The sequence below is a fragment of the Macaca thibetana genome, chromosome 12 (genome assembly GCF_024542745.1).
Source record: "Macaca thibetana thibetana isolate TM-01 chromosome 12, ASM2454274v1, whole genome shotgun sequence".
Classification (NCBI taxonomy): Eukaryota; Metazoa; Chordata; class Mammalia; order Primates; family Cercopithecidae; genus Macaca; species Macaca thibetana.
The window spans coordinates 105097252-105118442 of record NC_065589.1 but is presented as its reverse complement, the minus strand read 5'-3'; the positions used below and the strand labels follow the sequence as shown (position 1 = coordinate 105118442).

The window sequence follows — 21191 nt, the reverse complement described above, 5'->3', positions numbered from 1 at the left end:
TGTTCATGTGACCTGATGCTTCCTGGTACCTGGACTCAGGTACCAAGAGAGCAAAGTGTAAAAGGCTGTCACCCTGACCCTCCGCTGAGCTGGTTAACACTTAGCCATCCACAGACAGCAAATGCTCAAGGAGCGCTGATTGTAACACATACCCTCTGGGGCTCTGGGGTTTGCAGACAGCCCCTCCCAGACAGCAGAGGTAAAAGACCATTGTAACACACTTTGACACTGCTGCAGAACCCACACAAAGCTTGCTCCCGCTGGAGAGGAGCAACAGGCCAGTTCCAGCATTCATTTGCTCTGGTTCCCACACCCACCCACTCATGTGCTTCCTTCCATAAGGGATTCAGCATGGTAACCAAGTAAACAAGCCACCCATGTCACAAGTCCAGCAAAGGGGTCAAGGGAACTCTCCCATTTCAGAACCATTGAAGAAAGTCAAAGAATCTGTGATAAGCTTGTTACCAGTGCCCTGGGATCTTGTGATCTCCCCGGACAGAAATCAAGAGAGATCACCAGATGCAGTAATGAAGGAGAGTTTATTACCTCTCAGGGAGCCAGCCATGAGAGAGGAAAAAGGAGTGGACTGCTCCCCGAAGCTACTGTGTGGTTCGGTTATGTATAGGATCTTTCTATAGGGAAGGGTTACATCAGGGAATGTATAGGGGGAGTTTTGCTAGCACCTGCATAATGGCTCAACATCTTTATTCATACATTGCATGTAGCATTAGCGTTTTAAATCTCCACCCCTGGGCATGAACTTTAGTGTTAAAATGAGGAAAAGGTAACTTTAGGTTGGAGTTTGAGTCTGACTCTGCATGTGGGACTCTGGGGAAGTCTCCAGCCCCCTGAAATAGAAATTTGCAGTTAATAGCTTCCTGGGTCTTTTATTGCTGATTGGCTGAGAGTTAGATAAGTTAGAGCTTGAGTTGAAGGGCTTTTTATCCTTTTCCTTCAGACTTTCTTAAGATAGGGAACCAACCAGTCTGCCTGTCTCAGGCTCTAAGGAAAATTCTGAGAGGTCAGAAAGAAACCTAATATTATAAACAACAATGCCATCAGTACTTATTTAAGTATATAAATATAAATTTAAAAGGGCCTATTAAAGTCATTCTGAGCCTATACATTTAACTCATTCTAAATGTTTACAGGTATTTAGATATGAGAAGAAATTAGACCCAAATTATGCATCAATATCCAATATGGGTACACTATGTATTAAAGATCAATATAATCTCCCACAGACTGTCCTGCTGAGTTAGCCAACATACAAAGACTTAGTTTGTCTTCTATATGTTAGAACATGAAAGAAAAGATATGTAGCTCACTGCCGTTCCAAAATCCCAACAAATTATAGAACTGCCTCCATTGTGAAGCTGGCTTATTTTTTGTTTGTTTGTTTTTGTTTGTTTTTGACAGAGTTTTACTCTTGTCGCCCAGGCTGGAGTGCAGTTGTGCGATCTCAGCTCACTGCAATCTCCGACCCTCCCAGGTCGGAGATTCAAGCGATTTTCCTGCCTCAGCCTCCCACGTAGCTGGGATTGCAGGTGTCTGCCACCACACCCAGCTAGTTTTTTGTATTTTTAGTAGAGACAGGGTTTCACCATGTTGGGCAGGCTGATCTCGAACTCCTGACCTCACGTGATCCATCTGCCTAGGCGCTGGTTGTTTTTTAAAAGCAATCTTTCTAATGAAGTGTAACACTGATGATTGCCCTACACATAGATGACATTAGACCTTACATACTAATCTCAGTGCTAACTATAGTCTTACACTTCTAAAATTTTACATTTTCTCTGTGGTTAAAGTCATCTTACAAAAAGACCCAAATTTTACAAAATTTAATTGTCTTGGATTTCAAATCACAACTAGTTTGATAGTCAAATGATTAAAAACAAATTGATTTTATGAAAAATTCTTGTGGTATTAGTATTAAATTCAACATGGATTACCATTAATAATACAATCCTCCGCTGGCTGTGAGACACGCAAAGTCACAAAGCTGAGACCCCCAGATTAGAAAGGATTTTGACATGTATAATTTCTTAGTCAGTTTGGGCTGCTATAACGAGATACCATAGACTGAGTGATTTAAACAACAGAGATTGATTTCTGGAGTTCTGGAGCCTAGGAAGTCCAGGATCAGGTGTCAGCAGACTCGTGACTGGCGAAGACCCACCTCCTGATTTGCAGACAGCTGTCATCTTGTATCCTTAGATGGTGGAGAGAGGGAGATCATCTTTTCTTGTAAAGGCAGAAATCACATCTATGAGGGTTTCACGTTCATGACCTAGTCACCTCCCCAAGGCCCCACCTCCAAATATCAACAACTTGGGGGTTAGGCTTCAATATATGAATTTTGGGGGGACTCAGATATTCATTCACAGTAATAGTGAGCACTGTTGACACCACACAGATACCCTGCATTCCTTTTGCTCTTTCTGTAAGCCTCTTCCAGCTGCTTTCTGCTTTGCTTCTGAAGGCCTGCAACTGAGACTGTCTTTTTTTTTTTTTTTTGAGTCCCCTGAGTCTGAGTCTTGCTCGCCGGAGTGCAGTGGCGAGGTCTCAGCTCCCTGCAACCTCCCCTCCTGGGTTCAAACGATCCACCTGAGTAGCTGGGATTACAGGCAACTGCCACCAAACTCGGCTAATGTTTGTATTTTTAGTAGAGACGGGGTTTCATTATATTGGCCAGGTTGGTCTCGAACTTCTGACCTCTTGATCCACCTGCCTTGACCTCCCAAAGTTCTGGGATTACAGGAGTGAGCCACCACACCTGACCGCAGCTGGGACTGTCTTTAAGGATATCTGCACAGAGCTGGAAGAATGGGGCGTTTTAACCCTCTGTGCAGTTCTTAGGCAGTGACTGACTAGTCCAAGTGTCTGAAAGTCTGATTCCCTGGCCTCAAGTTGAATGAGGCTGAAACTGGACTTTGAAAAAATCACACACTTTATTGGTTTCTCTCTCTTCCATATCCTTCTTTCCCTTCTCTTTCTCTGTCTTCCTTTGAGATCATCTTCTTAATAAATTACTCCCACATGACTCCTCATCTCAGGGGCTGCTTGAGGAGAACATGACATAAGACAATATATGCACAAAGAGCTTTACACTAAATTTTTAAAATTAAAATTTTTTTTAGTAGAGATGGGATCTTGCTATGTTACCCAGGCTGGTCTCAAATTCTTGGGCTCAAGCAGTTCTCCTACCTCCACCTCCCAAAGTGCTGGAATCACAAGCATGAGCCACTGCACCCTGCCAAAATAAGATAACTTCTGTAACCAAAATATAGGCAGAGCCCTTCATGGCACAGACTCTGCATAGATTTCATCTCAAACCAAAAGCAATCCAATATTCTTTAGTTACTCTCAGAAATATTTAAGTAAGGTTGGGGAGAAATGGCTGTTATAAAACAAGGAACATAAATTGATGCAAGTAGATTTATTACAATGATCCCATTTCTACTCATGAGTTACTGAGGCCCAAAGAAGTGAGTACTGCACATTGAGTATGTGACATGGGACCAGCCCAACAGGTGAAAGAAGTTGGCAATCTGTTTTATGTCTGAATTTGGAATGCAATAGCAGAAATCTGTTTTATGTATAAATTTGGAACACAGTGCCATAAAATATATCCTTTACAGGTTTTATGCAAAGCCTGAAATATAATTATAGAAATTTATTGAATTTCAGATGCAGTTTTGTCTAGGAGAGCTGAGGCAATGAAGCATAGGAAAGAGATCTGCAAAGAGCCAAAGATGGCAGAAAGACTTCTGGAACCTGGAAAAAATAAAATAAAGTGTTACAAGTGATTAACCTAGGAAGGAAAGAAGTGGAGATAAACTTGTTTTTGATTTACTGTAATTTTCTTTATTCTCCATATTTTCCATAACATGTATTAGTTTTATAATCTAAAAAAGTAAATTAAATTTTGGTTACTGCAAAACTTTACAGTTAAAATACTGTACACCTAAAACAAAATTTCCACTTTTAGGAAATTTAGAGACTATGAACAATTATGCCAGGGAATATTGTGCAGTCATTAGAAATAATGTCTATGAGCCGGGCGCGTGGCTCAGGCCTGTAATCCCGGCACTTTGGGAGGCCAAAGCAGGCGGATCACGAGGTCAGGAGATCGAGACCATCTTGGCTAACACAGTGAAACCTCATCTCTACTAAAAATACAAAAAATTAGCCAGGCGTGGTGGCGGTCGCCTGTGGTCCCAGCTACTTGGGAGGCTGAGGCAGGAGAAAGGCGTGAACCTGGGAGGCGGAGCTTTCAGTGAGCCGGGATCGCGCCACTGCACTCCAGCCTGGATGAGAGCGAGACTCCGCCTCAAAAAAAAAAAAAAAAAAAAAAAAGAAAAGAAAAAAAGAAAGAAAGAATGTCTATGAAGTGTTTTGTATGACATTGAAAAATATATCAAATAACAAAGGCAGGGTTCAAAACTTTATTTACTATTTGATATCCACTATATCAAAATGTATAGAAAATACAAAAAGGAATTATTATACTGTTATAACTGTTACTTAATTTTCACTAGACTGTGAGATTATGAATTTTTTTGTTATTTATATCTTATGTACATTCTGTACTGAATTTTCACAATCAGGCAAAGGTAAACTTAATACAATTTGAAGGCAATTACTTAGATACCCTTAGGTCTGAAATCCCGAGGTCATACTTCTTAGCAGGCCTAGGAATAATTAGTTCTATCTAAAACATTGGAACTAATTTATGCTTTTAAATAGATAGCATTTTTCTCTGCTTCACTTCTCCATTTTCCTTCAAGCATCTATCTTCCTTTGAATGCCTGCCACTTCTTTGTCTCAAGAAAGCTTAAATTTATTTCCAGCACTTTTCTTCACACTCACATGAAAAATACACATCTGCTGCCACTGCTGCTACTGTGTGTGTGTTTCTTTTTCATCTTTATCTCACTGAGAGTATGCTAGCATTTTTCTGATGATTTATGAAAAAGTAAATATAGTTTTCCAAGGCTATTCACCCCATGTAAATTTCCAATGATCCCAAACGTGAGGGTGTGTTTGACAATGATGCCTTGGTAAAAAGCCAGCTGCTCTTTTCATTTGAGCAATAGTTTGATATTATTCAACTCACTAAGTGAGCTTGTTTGTTTCAACAGCTGTTGACTTCATCTCCCTCTCAATGGATAAAAAGAAAAAGGTAAAAAGAAAAGCTTCCTTCCATATCCCCTGCCTGGCTACCTTTCAGCAGGGATCTTTGCTAGGTGGTAGACATCTATCCATTATTAGAATCAGGAACATTTGAAGTTAGGAAAAATTTAATAGATTAGAATTACCAAGCACCATCTTTGAGAAGTCATTTTACATTGCATACATTATGGTGTCATTAACCACTTTTTGTCAGATAAGAAAATTGAGACTCAAATCCATTAAGTAGCTTGCCTGTGGTCACAAATCTTGCGGAGTGAGGACTTTAACATATCCCTCTTTTCTCTCAAAGACAGACCTGCAAGGTCGAATAAACATATTGGACTTAAGGCATAATAAAGGATATAAACCATAAAATTAATCTCTTGTTAGGCTTCTATGCTTACATGTGTACACTTGTTTACCATCTTCAAGCAAGAGAGCTCTGCCTCTAGAAAGAAGGTGTGGGCCCATTCTGCAGGCCCAGAGAATGCAGGGACTGCTGCAGGTTCACATTTCTCAATGGCATCTATTCACATTTTCTGATTCCAAGTCTCAAGATGCCATTTCTTCCTTACCAAGGTCCTGGCTGTTGCATAGGATTGCTGAGGATATAAATTAGGCTTCTTTTAAGGTCTACTGTTTTGTTTTTGTTTTTGAGATGGAGTCTCACTCTTGTTGCCCAGGCTGGAATGCAATGGCACGATCGCAGCTCACTGCAAACTCTGCCTCCCAGGTTCAAGGGATTCTCCTGCCTCAGCCTCTTGAGTAACTGGGATTACAGGCACGTGCCACCACGCCTGGCTAATTTTGTATTTTTAGTAGAGATGGGGTTTCTCCGTGTTGGTCAGGCTGGTCTTGAACTCCTGTCTTCAGGTGACCCATCTGCCTCGGCCTCCCAAAGTGCCAGGATTACAGGCATGAGTCACCAAAGGTTCACTGTTCTTATAGTTGGTCCTAGTCTGGTCTTCAGCATGGTCTTCCTTGGCTGTTGGAAAGGGTGGTTTGTTTGAGAGCTGCCAAGGGACTATCTGACTTTCTCACTTTGCCTTATGCCGACCAACTGGAGTCTGCCCTTTTCTCCTTTCCATTTATCATGGAACCCATCCACAGCCTTTGTAATGACCATTTACCTTGTACCTTCAAAAGCCGAAGAAAATGGCACAATCTAGCATACCCCTTCTGTCAGAATCCCATCTGTATTAGTTTCCTAGAGCTTCTATAACAAAATACAGTAACCTGGGTGGCATAGAACATGAGGAATTCATTGCATTGCTGTTTTGGAGACTAGAAGTCCAAAATCAAGGTGTCGGCAAGGTTGGTTTTGAGAACTGTAGGGAAGAAACTGTTCCATGACCTCCCCGTTGGCCTCAAATAGTTCTTGTGGATGCCCTGTGTCTTCACACCATCTTTCCTCTAAGCATGTATGTCTCCGTGTTCAAATTTCACATTTTTTTGTGAGGGCAATAGTGATATTGAATTATGGCACACCCTAATGATATCATTTTAACTTGATTATCTGCAAATATATTATTTCCTAGTAATATCACATTCCCAGGTACTGGGGGTGAAATTCAACATCTTTTGAGGTTACTTAATTCAACCCGTAACATCATCTTAATTCGCTCCAGGTGAAAGTTTTAGCAACTGCAATGCTCTAGTGTGTCAGGGACCCTCTGGGCTCCAGATACCACTCTGATGGGGTATCTATTGCCACTTAGCTGGTGACTTAACTCTAGAATCCCATCCTCAGAATCTGCCTTCAAAAATCATCCCTGCCCTCCTGACCAAATACCTTAGGCTGGACTTCCAGAAGCCGACTCTGAGACACAAATCATGAACAAGGTATTTATTAAGGGCCAAGAGAAGAACGCAAGAGAAAAGAAAATGAAGAACAGAGAAAGGCACAATTTTAGCCAACTCCCTGGCCTTAGCCAGATCTTTTGGGGAGCTCTAGACCATAAATTATGTCAGAATTTGCCCCATTTTGAGGAAAGGGAATCAGACTTTCAGAATCTTGCGTAGTCATTGGCTATATGCTTCCCTAGACAGATCTATAGTACCAGGCATTCCAGGCTGTCTCTTTGGGAGGGTTGGACTGGCCCAAGGTCAGCCTCTGAAGAAGGTCACAGGAGCAAGCCATTTGGAACAAAGCACAGAGAAGCTACAGGATGCATGCCCATGGCTGGTAAAGTGGATAAGAAGGGGCCCGGGGAGAGCATGGAGAGAGTTCACTACCCAAAGCAATACACTTCTGCCCACTTGTGCTGACAGTTACTGAGCGTCAACACAGGAATGTTTTAGATAAAACAATATTACTCTTGAACATTGAGGGAAGACCAAGAATGCCTTGAGATGGGACTCAGCATGTCCTGGAAGCAGGGTGCCATTGTGTGGGACGGAGGTGCCCGGCAGAGGTAATTCTTGGATCCGTGGCACCTGCAGTGGACAACTGGCCAGGAGGAGCCACAGGAACGAGCCCCACGGGCTCAGCAATGCCAAACAGCAGCAGCAGGAGGCCCTGAGTAAGACCCTATTTGTAGAGTCCCTTGAAACTTTAAAGGACAAATGCAAGAGAAGCGGCAGTAAAGATGGACAAAAGGCCTCACAAAAACAGATCTGTAAGTAGAGCCAGAGAAATCAGTGCTTATTGTTTTTAATGTGTCATGCTTTTTCTTATTCCTTTTAATGCTAGATGGGGTTGGCAGTCCTTTGTTGAGAACAAAAAATATTTTACATTTTTCCAAGTGGTAAAGAAAAATTTACGGGGCTCATTAGAAATATTTAGTGGATGGAAAGTAGTTTGAAGGAATCGATGAAGTTGAAAATAATAACAAAAAGAAATCAGAAAGGGGTAGAGCAAGATAGAAATTTACAGATTTCAAAGCAGGGATACATGAGGAAAAAGGTTACATCAGTTCTCTACTTGAAACACAGCAGGTGTGCAGGAAAGGAATAACACCCATCCAAATGCTTGTGCTCAAGAGATTCAGGTTTCTCTTAAAGTGAGGTCCTGGGAGTGCAGACTGAATATATTTGAGGAAACCGAGGTTCAGACAGGTTAATTGATTTTTCTCAGAGTTACACAGCTGTGGATTTCACAGCTTAAAAAAAAGTTACAAAAATCCTAATGAGAATTATAACTGAGAAATAGGTGTCTTTTTTGCTCACAGAATATTCTGTAGCAAATTCTAGACTCAGGTTCTTATAGCCATAGCCCCAAGCTGTGCCAAACATCCACACACACCCACTTTCCCGTTCTTTCCAACAGACCTCAGAAGTTATCTTAGTATGTAGTCTACGGCTATTTAGCCAACACCTGCACACAATCATCATTTATAAAATTGCCTAGGCAAACCAACATCAGCTTTGCTATATCTGGGCAAATGTCTCTCCTATATTTGGCCTTTTAGCCACGGTGTGATGATTGGAATGTGTGTTGCAGAAAGGAAGCTTTTTCTGATACCCATGCAGGGGTGAGGCGGCAAGCCTCTGACGGAGGTAACTTTCTGACTTGTGTTTGGGATCTCTCCAAGCTGCTGAAATAGTACTTGCCGTGTTTCACGGACACATGGAAATTTAACACCTCCAAAGTTAAGCCTGACGCTTCTAAGGTGGAATGCTGAAACCGCAGAAAGCAGAGCAAGTGTAGGTGATGATTGCATTTCACCTTCCTAGTGCTTTCATAGGGCGCTTCTGGATTTATGTCTCACTGGGTGAGGCCGCCCTCTCCTGGCCAATGATCCCACTGGCTCAGTCACAGCAGGAAAGCGAGAGCTGCAGGTTGCAGGAAGACAGAGCTCCACTGTCAGGGGAAACTGCTGACAATGCCAAAAGTCAGAATCTCTTTACTGTCTCTTCACATCCTGGCTGTCAGAGAAGCTAACTTTAAATTTTAACGTTAAGCAGGTTTGTGTTTTTTATAGAATATTTCAACTCAGAGGGCAAATTTCATTCTAATGTGACAAAAGCAGTGTTTGGAAAAGACTTGGAAACGTGTGCTTTTGAAGGTGACCTGAGATATGGCTTCCAAAGCTGGCCAATGCTCTCCTGGCCCAGAACCTGACCCCGCTTCATGACAGGAGAAGCTGAATCTCACGCTCTGTAGGAACCTGGCTTGCTCAAACGTGAGCTCCTCGTTCTCAGAAGTGGATCACTATAGTTTGAAGGATCAACATTGATCAAACATACCCATTTCTGCCAGTTTTACTCTCCTCTATGCTGTTACTAAACAAGAAAAGTTATTCTACAATTTATGTAACTTATAAAATAGTAATTAAAGATTTTGGAATATGTGAAAAATTAAACCACCACAATCCCCCTACTTACCTACAGTACTATCATTTTAATGTGTTTTCTTTTTCTCATTTTATATGCACATTTACACTAAATGTTTATGTGTACATATATATTTTAGCCTATAATATCTATTTTTATTGTATTATATTACTTCTGATTTAGTATTTATTTTATTTACTATGTAATACATGACATATAAGTATATATTTTATGTTATATTATCACCTTACATTTATAGCTTTCTTCTGTAATGTTGATTAATTATTATGAGTAAATTATATTTAGAGAATATGCTGCAGCATATTGTTATTAAATAACAATAACAAGATTGTTATTAAATAACAACAACAAGATTTATTGTTATTAAAACAAGGAATCTGGACTAAAGTAGATCAGGTAAGCTCACATCCAATTAAGAAAGCTCTCTGGACACATATATATTCCACCTTACTCCTGGAAGCGAATGGAGCTACTAAAATGTAACTTACATTCTTCAGTTTTCCATAATCTGTGTACCCCTGTTGCCAAAGATACACTACAGTAAGAAAGAAGAGAATGTTATACCTGAAAGATTTTGGTCTGTACTGGTTTGTAAGGAATATTCTCAAAGACTAGCTTCAATTCTGTCTGCTGTTGTTCCTAATGAATTATCCAAGTATCCAAGAGTCTAGGGTTCATGCTGCCTCCAGCCATTGAGGCCATTCACCTGGTGAGATGTGTTTGCCCTAATGAAACACGGACCCCCTGGAGAATGTATACCTGTCTGCAGTCATGTTCCATTATGGTTTTGCTTTCAGTTAGCCAATCATATATATAATTCATAGTAAGGGTATCAAGGTCTGTTTTTCTCCACCAGTAAGCCATGGCAGTTTGGGAACCAGAGGCATTCAGAGTATCTGAAATCACTCCAAGCCCTAGGGTGGGTTGGACCCACTGAGAGCCCTACAGGGCGAAGGCAGGCTGTTCTGTGTCTATTTTCTCCTTAAGCCTTTTCATACACACATCTTTGATGAGAGCACCTAAGTGTCATAAAATGCAGACTTTGGACCCGAAGACAAATTACCTTGAATGAAATGGGCTGGGACTTCCAATTAACAGCAGAAATTCCAGGAATTTCCAGATTACTTGGCACCCATATTATCAACTAGATATAGGGAGTTTGGATTTGAAAATTCAGTAGCATGGGGATGCATGGTAGTGAATTCCTATAATGTTATATTGCCTTGGCATTCATTTTGAATATAAGTTGGACTTTCTCATACAAGAAACAGGGCTTAGTCACCCTTGGCACAATTTCCAGTTCTCTATTTCATCCGAGTTCCTTAATGTGGTCAATCCAGATATCTGCCTTATACATTGCCCCCTGTTGACCACCTTCCCTATGGGATAGCTATATATCACCTATTGGCTTACCCCACTGACTCCTCCATCCCCCACAGACTGCACCAATATGCTGCAGCGACGACCTCTCGGTAACAGTGTGGCCACATAGAACTTGCAACAGCTTGCTGCTTTGAACTCGAAAATTAGAACTCCCATGGAAACCCACCTAGGTAATACCTTGGAGTCCAATAAAAGCTTTAGCACACAGGCCCCTCACTCTCTCTTTTGCTCTCCACTTTCCGGTTCTGGTTGAGCATGTACGTCTAGAATGGCTCCCCCTACCCATTGGCCCTACAAGGAGTGCTGCCCTTTTCTCTTAATCTGTAAGTAGTACACTCCTTCTACTATTATATGGTTTTAGTTGCATTGCCTCCTCTGCATCTCACTTGACTGACACACTTGAACCTAACTTCTTTCCAAGGTAAAGCTCTCCTAGACAATGGATATCTTGGTAGAAATAAACTGGACATAGGTCAGACAAGAGCCACAAGGGGGGCTGCTGGTATAAGCATGTTTCCTGTGAGTGGGACACCTGGTCATGGGTTGAACTCTTAGGCATTAGGCAACACTTAGGCATTAGGCCATCCACTAGGATAAAGAAGTCACTGTAGACATCCATGACCAAATCACTGGAGCCCTGTCAATGTAGGGTTAGAATTTATAGCCATTTTCCAGAGAGAAACCTCAAAAAAAAAATTTTTTTTTTAAAATTGCAGTACTCACCCACAGCCTCCTGCTTTTAGAGAAGAGGGTGCCTGCAACTTTCCCACTAGCCTCTCACTCGCTGTCATTTCCCATCTCCCCAGGAGGTAAAAATTTTAGCTCACCCCTGCTAGGGAAGGGCAGAAGTGAGGAGAAGCGAGGCAGATGGTTGGCACTGATTACTTCTCATATTTCATCCTAATTTACATTAGTGCTCAACATTGCATCACTGTCTCTGTGTATATAATTTTTTAGTAAAAAAATTTTCTCTTCAATTTTGAGCTGAAATTTTGAACAATTTGATTGCTACTTGTTAGTCACATTAAGATTCTCTTAAAATATACACACACATTGTTATGTATGTAGCAGGCATATACTAATGTATGTTCTTGTAAAAATATGCCTATGGGTATTTAGTGCTGGAGACAATTACTGTATTTCATTTCAACTTCAGTCCACAGCATGGGACCTCTTCTGAAAGTGCATGTACAAAAATGATCATGTTTTAGTATAGCTCAGAGTATTATCTTCCCTTCTCATTCCTGGAGAATATTACATTTTTTCCTCCCTCCAGAATTTTGTAATTACTGTAGGGAAAAGAAAAATTAAATAATGCTAAATTTACCAAGTGCAGATCTTTCAACACTTCACAGGTAAAGTATCACAAAAACATTTTTTTTTCAAAATGGTTTTGTCACGGCTTTAATTAAAGAATTAGCTAAAGACTTGCTGCCTGAATATGAAATTATGCTATCTCACAAAATCTTTCCTCTGTGATTAAAATTTGTCATCTTCATGTTCTTTTTTGATTTCCTGCTATATAAAAAATATATTTAGGGCAGGGCACAGTGGATCATGCCTGTAATCCCAGCACTTTGGGAGGCCTAGGCAGGAGGATTACTTGAGCCCAGGAGTTTGAGACCAGCCTGGGCAGCACACAGAGACCCCATCTCTATGTGTGTGTGCGTGTGCATGTGTGTGTGTGTGTGTGTGGTGTATATATGCGTGTGTGTGTGTGTGGTGTATATATGTATGTGTGTCACATATATATAAAAAAAACATAAAAACTAATGTGAATTTCCTTTCCCTACCTGTACTGGAACAAGTTTAAAAGTCCAACACACATAGGGGAAACATTAAGAAATGTAAGTCATCGTCATCATCACGGTCATCTTCACCAAACACTCATTTGGCTGGTAGGAAACAGATTCAAATTGAGTTCTGTTTGACGTCTGAATTCAAGACATTCACATGTTGAGAGCTTAATCCTTTGTCCTTTACTGCCTCATGTATTCTGTATAACCAAGAGAGATGATAGACTTCTATTTATTTGTGCCTTTTCTTTGGTTCTACATGGACACCTATTGGTCTTCCACATAAAACTGTATTTATCCCGAGCCAGTCTGGATAGGCTTGTGTTCCTGAATACTGAGAGTTCTTTGAGTAAATGCTATCTCTAGATAATTTTATCCTATGTCATAGGTTTAAATCTTACCCAAATGCTGGTTATTTCTAAACTAACACATCCAGCTTTGACCTCCCCTCTGTGTGCAGATTCAGATACCTGACTGCCAAATTAACACCTCTCCTGGGATATCTGAGAAGCATTCTGAATTCAACCACTCCAAACAGAAACTTTGATTCCTCCCTGCCCCAAATATGATACTTCCTCTCACTTCCAATCTTAGTGGAAATATCATCTCTAACTATGCAGTGACGCAGGCCCTCAATTTAAAAATCAGCCTGGATTCCCTATTTCTAACACACTCCACGTCCATTCCATTGGCAAAGCCTGTCAACTTTTTCTTCACAACACATCCTAAATCGAGTCCTCACCTTTTTTGTAGCTACTACCCCAGGCCATGCTTCCATTATCTCTCTTCTAAATTACTGCAGTCACTTCTGACTGTTCCCTCTACTTCCATTACTATTTTTTTCACCACCTCAATCCCTGGCTATTTTCCAAACAAGAGCCAGAATGATTCTTTCAAAAACATAGATCAGATCACATCATTTCCTGCTCAAATTCTATAACAGATTTTCATCACATGAAACAAATCCGTAAGTTTTTACCATTATCTCCCAGGCCACAGGGAATCTAGGCCCTGCTTATCTTTTGTGTCTGTTACTTACTACTTTTCCCTCTGCCACTCTATATCACTTTTGCACTATTTTTCTTGCCGTTTATTAAACCTCCCAGCTCTTGCGGCCTTAAGGCTTCTGCTTGGCTATTCCCTCTTGCCCCAGATATTGCTGTGGTTCTTTCATCATTTCTTTCACTTCTGAACCTTCTCTCCAACAATACTCTCTCTACACACACATTGTGTCATTCCATATTCAATCACACTTTATTTTTTCCACATAGCCCTTATCACAACCTAACACTATGTTATGCATTTGCTTCTTAACTTGCTTATTGTTTTCTTCATTAGAATGGACACTCCACAGGAGCAGAGATTTTGCCAATTTTGCTCATCCTTGTATTAAAAACATTTTTTAAAGTGCCTGGCACACAGTAGGTTCTAAAAATAAGTGTTGAATTTTAACATTATGCCTTTAATATTTTTTCTAAAATAGGCTTTTATGCTCTGTATTCTTAGATTATGCTGAACACAATTGTCTTTAAGATTTGCAGCATTTGTTAGAAATGCTACTTGTGGTGCTCTGTTAGAAAGTACAGATCTAAGGCTGGGCACGGTGGCCCACGCCTGTAATCCCAGAACTTTGGAAGATCGAGTCGGCGGGATCATGAGGTCAGGAATTTGAGACCAGCCTGGGCAGCATGGTGAAACCCCACCTCTACTAAAAATACAAAAATCAGCTGGATACGGTGGCATATGCCTGTAATCCCAGCTACGCAGGAGGCTGAGGCAGGAGAATTGCTTAGCCCCAGGAGGTGGAGGTTGTAGTGAGCCAAGATCGTGCCACTGCACTCCAGCCTGGGTGACAGAGCGAGACTCTGTCAAAAAAAAAAAAAAAAAAGAAAGAAGGAAAGAAAGAAAGAAAGAAGGAAGAAAGGAAAAGAAAAGAAAGAAAGAAAGAAAGAAAGAAAGAAAGAAAGAAAGAAAGAAAGAAAGAAAGAGAAAGAAAGAACAGATATAAGAATGGTACAATAAAAGTATGGGAGGCTGCAGTTGAATATGGCTTTAGTTCTCATTTTGAACATCAGTGTAACAGCCACGGTAGATTAATGGCTTCCCTACTTTTTTTTTTTAAAAGTATTACTGATTACATTACGCATATTTTTCTTTCATATCTCTTACATCTTATTCCATGAAATAAGTACATTTTTTTCTGCCTTTTCTTCCTGCTGAATGTTTATTCACACTTCAAAATGCAGGGAAGATGTTAGCTTCATCAACAATCACTGTTACAACTTTTTCTTCCTCTTCCAATATATCGCTAATTATATACAATCTTACTATAGAATTTATTATGTTATTGCAATCTGATTATTAAATAAACTAGATTTCGTGAGATGAAAGCAGAAAACATAGCTACTCACTTTATCCACTAACTTTTAAATTCCCACACCCAGAGGTTAGTTTCAGAAGATCATAGAATTTGCCATTGTGTTCAGGTACTGAGGATCTCACCTTCAAGTAAAAAAAAAGGATTATCTGACACTGTTTTAAAACTGTATTTGGAAACACCAAGAATTTAATAGCCAAGATAACTTTGAAAAAGAACAAAGTTTGAGGATTTACATGATTAAATATCAAAACTTACTATAAAGCTAAAGTAAATCAAACAGTAAAGTATTAGAACAAGCATGGACACATAGAATAATAAAACAGAAAATAGATCAGAAACAGACATTTCTATGTATAGTCTCCTGATTTTTGACAAAAGTCCTACTACAATTTAATGTGTAGAATGGCCTTTTCAATAAAAGTTGCTTCATCAACTGGATATCTATGAGGAAAAATTTATTTTTACCCCTCCTCCTACCCCATAAAAAAGCAAGTTTGTGATTTGCAAAAATCACATCAACTGTATCTGAGACCTTGGTGAGAAATGTAAAATAATGTAGCCTCTTAAAAGAGAACATAGGACATTATTTTTGTAACGTTGGGATAGGCAACGATTTTCCAAACTGCACACAACTATAACTAACTGTAATTGATAAATTAAATTTTCATAAAATTAATTTCTGCTTATCAAAACACAGCATTTAGAGAGTGAAAAGCTCAGCCACACACTGGGGAAAATTTATATATAAAACTAAGGATTTGTATCCTGAATATATAAAAAGAAGCTACTCAATAAAAATGGTCAAAGTGGTCAAAAGACTAGAACAGGAACTTCACACACACAGGCAGACACACACACACACACACACACACACACACAGAGTCAACACGACATCATTACTTATTGGGGAAATGCAATGAGACACCACTACACAATGACTCAAACTTAAAAGACTATTCAATGTAAAATTTAATAAGTGAGGAAATGGAGCAACTAGAACTCTCGTACACTGCTGACTACAGTATAAAATTTTACATACACTTAGGAAACTTGTTTAGCAGGATCTACTTGTTTCAGTGTTCACTGGTGGTCAGGTTGTGCTGCAGGATAGACTATCACATGAATGTGATGAAATGTGGTCAAGGTTAACAGGCAAAGAAGTGCCACCCAGCGGCGAGACCAGTGCATGATTTGAGGTCACTGAGAGCAGACAAGCTGCTTAGCAGGCTTAAATGATACAGTGTTTACTTACACCAAAATGAGAGAGAGAGTGTGTACAAGATCCAGTCCCTTGAAATGTGCCAGTCCCCCATAGACAGCAGATCCACTCCAAAGCCAAGGAGGGCAGTATGGCTGCAGGCATCCCACTTTATGCTGCAGTAGAAGACCTCCCCCCAACACCCACCCTTCCCATTCCCTCCCCCAACTGTGGGATCTGAAATACGAAAAGCCGGGGAGAACCAATGATACACTCACTTAATCAGAACAAAGGAGTGCACACACTGAGTTGGAGGCAGGGAAAGATAGACCCACACAAGGCGACAAGCCCAGTTCAAGGTGCAAGGACTCTATCTCTTGATAAGGAAGTGTTCCAGGCCCAAGCCCAATCTTATGTAGCTGAGTGGGGGTGAGTTTGAGACTGCCTTTCCCTATATTACTAGTGTTTAATGTGGTCTTCTGTGACCCAGCAAGTCCACTCTTATGCACTTTACCTGTGAGAAACACTTGTACAAATATGTTCATAGTAGTTTAACCCCTAATAGTCAAAGCCTGAAAACAACCCTTCCATCACTAGTGGAATGGATAAACCAGTGGTGATACATTCCCACCACGGGAATCTATACAGCAGTAAAAACACACTACTGACCACCCAACCCTCAGTGTGACACCTACAGACATAATGTAGGGGAAAGAAGCCAGACACAAAAGATTTCGTAATGGATAATTCCGTTTATGGAGAGTTCAAGAAGAGTTAGCCATCTAAAGTGATAGAAGTCAGGATATTGTTTGTTTCCTGAGAAGTTCTGGCTAGGGTTTACATGGGTAGAGATAAGAAAAAAGTCATACAGCTGTACATTTAGAATTATTGACTTATGCATTGCATGTTTGCAAAAAAGAAAAAAGTGCAGCCTAGTCTAAAACTTCATTTCCAGCTCCCCGTCCCACTCCCAGGCTTGATGTGAGGTTCTCCAGGCTTGCAGAGGGGTAGGGAGGAGCACGTGCACTTTTCTTCTTTCTTCCTTTATTCCAGCCTTACCTGCTTTCTAGCTGACCTTCAGGTCAGGCACAGCAGTGAAAGAGGATTTGAAGAAAAGGCCAGATGTTTCTGGACTGGGGCTTGTGTGACAAATTCCGAAATTCTGCCCCTTTAATCCTTGAGTGGTGACTGTGTACTGGACAGCCTCCCAGGGCACTGAGCCTTTGCAGGAGCAGAGCTCTCCAGGGCGGACTCTTCCCGGCGGTGTGGTGCCCCTTCCAGGCGTCTCTCAGTCACCTTACCCTGAGCCAGCTCTCTGGGGCCAAGTCTCTTAAGATGACTACAGTTCTGCTACCTCCCATGCACTAAACTCTTCCTACACAAAAATCCCGCTACCTCTGTCTCTATAGAATTACGAACTCTTCTTATCATGTCGTTCTGCCTGCGCTCCATCACACAAAACACTTCAGCTTCTTTCACAGAGAGGACTCCTGTCAACAAGAGTCACGCCCTGTTCCTGACTCCTCAACTCCAGGGCTTCTGGTTTTGTTTTGTTTTGTTTTTGAGACAAAGTCTTGCTCTGTCGCCCAGGCTGGAGTGCAGTGGCTGGAGCTCAGCTCACTGCAAGCTCCGCCTCCCGGGTTCACGCCATTCTCCTGCCTCAGCCTCCCAAGTAGCTGGGAATACAGGCGCCCACCACCACACCCAGCTTATTTTTTTACTTTTTGTATTTTTAGTAGAGCCGGGTTTTCACCGTGTTAGCCAGGATGGTCTCGATCTCCTGACCTTGTGATCCACCCACCTCGGCCTCCCAGTGCTGGGATTACAGGCATGAGCCACCCCGCGGCCTCCGCTTCTGTTCATTAAGCCATTCTTTGGATGCACTTTCACTCTTCTTGAGGTGATGAGGGAGCAAGGGGTCCAAGGAAAGGGGAAGAGCACAATTTGCCCACAATTCTCTTCAAGGAAAACCCCACCAATTTCATTTTCTCAATATCCTGGCCTCCTCTTTGCAGATGCTCTTGTTTGGAGGTGGCTATAGGCTAAGGTTTGCAGAATCAGCTCCGAGACCACCCTGACTGGGAAGTCAGATGAGATGGTCTGTCCTCTTCAACTAATGCCCATGGTCGTTACTGTGGAGTATCAAAAGAATAACGGACATCACTGGAGAAAATGCACTTAACATCCTGTTATAAAACAAAAAACGTATTTTTAATTATTTTTTCACATGACTACTTTTCTCTCTACCCCCTACTTTATTCACACATGGAGAACAGACTGAGATGCATGTATTTGTATCCTACATGCTTAGTATCTGATATGGACTGATTGCTCAAAAACAATTCTTGAGAGTTTATATTCATTTAGGAACAACACACCAGTCTTCTAAACTTATTCTAATTTAGACATGTATAAAAGTACAACAGCAATGCATCTGTATCTGTCAGAATAAGCTAGCTTATGCTACAATTGTATATAAAACAATAGCCTCAGTGACTTAAAACACAAAAGCCTCATTTCTCATGCATGCTACATGTGCATTGCAATGGAGTTTTGTGCATCATAATGACTCAGGGATCCAGGCTGACTGAGGGTCCATCTCCACCCGTTTCTATGACCACAAACACAGGTGGAAAGGGAGGGAAATGTGAAGGACATGCTGGTTTTACAAGATTTTGCTCAGGAGACACATGTCAATTTCCCTCACAGTTCATTGATCAAAGCAAGTTGAAAGGAGAAGATAGATATGCATGAGGTAGAGAATTCTAATCCTTTCCTAAAGAGATAATGAATATTGCTCCCAAATATTTTCCCCAAAACTAGAAGAAAAGGCTTCAAATTCAATAAATCAAGCTGAAAGCCTATACTCTTAATCCTATCAATCTATCTGAAACATACTGTGTAATTACTATACATAACTATATATGCTGTCTCTGAACACATGCAAACATATACATACTCACACAAATACATAAATAGATGTATATTCCTTTTTAGAGTATTCCAAAATGTAAAACCTTTTCTAGATTTCTGTCCACATCTAGACCCCCTTTTGTCCTAATATTACAAACTTGGTGCTCGTTCTTTCAATCTGCACATTTTCATAGTAAAGATATTAATAAAAATATATTGTGCTTCATATTTAAATAAAATATTTTGTCACTTGCTTCTTTTACTCCACATTACATTTTTAAATTAACTACAGATATTGTTAATTCTTCTTAAGTTTAATTGATATTATTTTATAGTCACACTGGCAAAGACACTGGATCATATACTTGATTTATCAAGAGTCCATGAGTCAAAGACTTTTTTATTCTGCTTTAAAATTTCTTTTCTTAAAAAAAAATTAGGAAATCTCGACAAATGCCAAAGCAAATGTGTTCTGTGGCTTTTTTCAGTTTTGTCAATGATGTAATCGGGAAGAGAGACTTTCAGTCAGAGCAGGAGGGCACCACGTTAAGTTACAAAGTTGATGCACAATTATTTATTCTAATCCTGAAAAAAGTTGAAAAGCTCTGCATATCACAAAAAACCCAGCAACTAGAAGATACCACATATTACAATATGTCCCAATACATGGCTTCAAAGACTAGAAACCAGTGTACTCATAAGTTATCAGATATCTTCTGGATGTTCTAGATGATATAACTAGCTGCTATGGTTTGGATATCTGTCCTTTGCCTCATATTTCATTTGGATCCCCAGTGTTGGAGGTGGGGTCTATTGAGAAGTGTTTGGGTTATAGGAGCAGATCTCTCGTGAATAGACCAATGCCCTCCCTCAGTGTGAATGAGTTCCCACTCTTAATTTCTGCAAGAGCTGGTTGTTGAAAGAACCGGGCACCTCCCCCTCGCCCTCTTGCCTCCTCTCTCGTCAGTAATCTCTGTACTGGCTGATGCCTTTCGCCATGAGTGGAAGCAGCCTAAGGCCCTCACCAGATGCAGATGCCCGATCTTGAACTTTCCCACCATAAGAAGAGTGAACCAAATAGGTCTTTTTTCCTTAGAAATTACCCAGCCTCAGGTATTCTTTTGTATCAGTATTAAACGGACTAAGGCAATAGCGATGCCAATTCTGTAAACAAGAATATCAAGGGTTCAAAAATATAATTATCTTTTTCATTACTTCAATACACAGCTTTGAGTCTGAAATAGTCACTAGTACTTGCAACAAAGCACTAGTACAAAGCATTTCTGTTTGAAATATATTATCAAAATAAACTTTCAAAGGCGCAGTCAAAAATGAACGCCTATAATCATACAATAAAATTTTGGGAGACTACTGTAACTATTTTAAGATTTATGTTTTCTTTTTAAATTCAGAAGTAAAAGTTTTCTTCTTTAAGCAGAAACATTTGGTTTTTGGAAACATATTGAGATTTGACCCCTTTAAGTTTCCTATTTTTATAATCTGATTTTAATTTGTTGCTGTCACACATGTTAAACAATATATTTTATGCTGGAGTCAAAATTCGTCAGATTTCTCTGAATCCAAAGGTTTTAAGAGAATTTCCAAAGGTTTTAATTTCCAAAGGCTTCCAAAGTTTTAAGAGAATTTGTAATTAGACAGGGGCTATAGAATGTTGTAATTTACTCTTATAGGTAGATCAGTGATTATTACATTTCATAATATGTATTAAGAAAAAATCAGTTTAATTAACACAAACATATACATTTCTTGGAAATACTGATTTTTTTCTCAGCTAAACAATTTGGTAAGGGATCTTCTTTCTTGTTAAGAAGAAAATGTACGGAGGGAAATTCTACTTTCAGTAATTTCTACCTCTTTCATCTAGTCTTGTATTTAAACACTGACGAAAGTTCAGAGACGATGTATGCATAGGCCCTGATTGCATGTACTCCTTTTGTAATTGGTTATAAATTTGATTTTCATGTGATTAGCTGAGAAAATGATCTATTTATGGACAAGATTTTAACAGCTGTGAAGAGTACTTCATCAA

The 21191-nt window shown here is 40.1% G+C and overlaps 1 protein-coding gene across 1 annotated transcript in view; it reads right to left on the bottom strand.

Annotated features, from left to right (window-relative positions):
* HNMT (histamine N-methyltransferase) overlaps positions 1-21191 on the bottom strand; it is a 1236603-nt gene that overhangs the window by 126727 nt on the left and 1088685 nt on the right. The gene's annotated exons all lie outside the window — the stretch shown is intronic.